Here is a 205-nt window from a genome sequence, read left to right as displayed (position 1 = left end):
GATTGATTTGTACCATGCTCAATTTTTGTATTCCTCCTTTTGATAAATAAAGCTTGAAAAGAAAACTGTTTATCAATACAAAGCATCATGAATATTACTTGTGCGTATTGGGTGTGCATACATCAGTTCATAAACACAAGCGTCCTTCTCTCCCGTAGCCAGCGAGACAACCCTGGCGAGGAGGGGCACCCGTTTAACCCGAAAA

Source organism: Penaeus monodon, chromosome 25, assembly GCF_015228065.2.
Source record: "Penaeus monodon isolate SGIC_2016 chromosome 25, NSTDA_Pmon_1, whole genome shotgun sequence".
Taxonomy (NCBI): Eukaryota; Metazoa; Arthropoda; class Malacostraca; order Decapoda; family Penaeidae; genus Penaeus; species Penaeus monodon.
This window is presented reverse-complemented; position numbering follows the sequence as displayed.